Source organism: Frankliniella occidentalis, unplaced genomic scaffold (genome assembly GCF_000697945.3).
Source record: "Frankliniella occidentalis isolate FOCC.00 unplaced genomic scaffold, Focc_3.1 Scaffold153, whole genome shotgun sequence".
NCBI lineage: Eukaryota > Metazoa > Arthropoda > Insecta > Thysanoptera > Thripidae > Frankliniella > Frankliniella occidentalis.
Genome location: NW_026267280.1, coordinates 294,871 through 296,167, shown reverse-complemented (window position 1 = coordinate 296,167; position 1,297 = coordinate 294,871).

The following is a 1,297-nucleotide window of genomic DNA, read 5'->3' as shown; positions in this document are numbered from 1 at the left end:
TGGCACCTTCGGCAATCTACGGGTCCCTTCCAGAGTTGTGAGATCTCGAAGGGACCCGAATATTGCAGAAGGCACCTGGCTCGTGCTGGCTCGCACAAATCTGCGCGAGCCAGCCTGGCTCGCAACCTGGCTCGCGCGCACAACTCTGATGTGGAGCCGTCAGCCGAGTGGTGAGCGCGCTGGGGTGTGCGGTCCGAAAAACCGTCGGCCTAGGGTTCGAATCCTATTGGGGGTGATTTTTTTTTTTCGGGACCTGCTGAGTAGGTGGTGAAGTCGACGTCCTTAGAGTCCATTCCCTATATTCTGGCAGAGCGGCTAGGCTTTGCTTTCCGGTCGTCTTTGTTGGGCTCATAAACACCGTGGTTGAAGGGACGATACCCAAAAGTTAGAGTGGCCACCTCTCCGAGCCGAGCCTGGGCGTGAGCATTGTCTTGGAGAGAGGAGCCCCATGCAGGTCAGGAGGACGGGTGGACACTCTACATCGGCAGGTCAACCCTTATAACGCACCGGAACACACCCTGCTGATGGGTTACACAATGACTGAATGGCATTGTCTCGAAAGCCTTTGCTCGCCGCTCTGCCAGAATATAGGGAATGGACTCTACCTTGCTGCAGACCTAGTCGGATTCACACCGACGTTGTGTCAGGAGTGTCAATTTTCTTACAAAAAAAAACTTAAATAACTGAAGGGGATTCGATCCCATGTCCGATGGTGTCCGAACCATACACCAGCGCGCTCGCCACTCGCCTGTCAGCTTCTACTCGCCATGGACAGGTCAGAACTCGGTACCGCTTTACGGGTCTTGGTCTCCCGTATTGCACGCGTTCAGGTCGGGTCAAGTCCACCTCCTCGACGCGCTGCAGCCCGGGTTGAATTCTGGCCAAAAACGCGGAACAAGTTCCATAAATTGACCTAAGCTAACCCCCGCGCGCCCAAGGGGCTCTTTTTTCTGTCCATTTTCCGTGTTTCGGGCCAAAAGCCGACCCGGGCTGCAGCGCGTCGAGGAGGTGGACTTGACCCGACCTGAACGCGTGCAATACGGGAGACCAAGACTCGTGAACCTGGTGACCGAGGTTTGAACTTGCCGTTGACAAGTGGAGCCGACAGCCGAGTGGCGAGCGTGCTAGGGCTTGGTGCACAAGACACCCTCTTCCCAGGGGTCGAGTCCTGGTCGGGGCGAACATTTTCTTGTTGTTTTTTTGGCAGGGAGAGAGGGGGGGGGGTAGGAAGAGTGTGACGGGAGAGAAATAGTCTGTACCAGGTGGCTGACGCACGCCGCGCACTTTCGTGGTTATA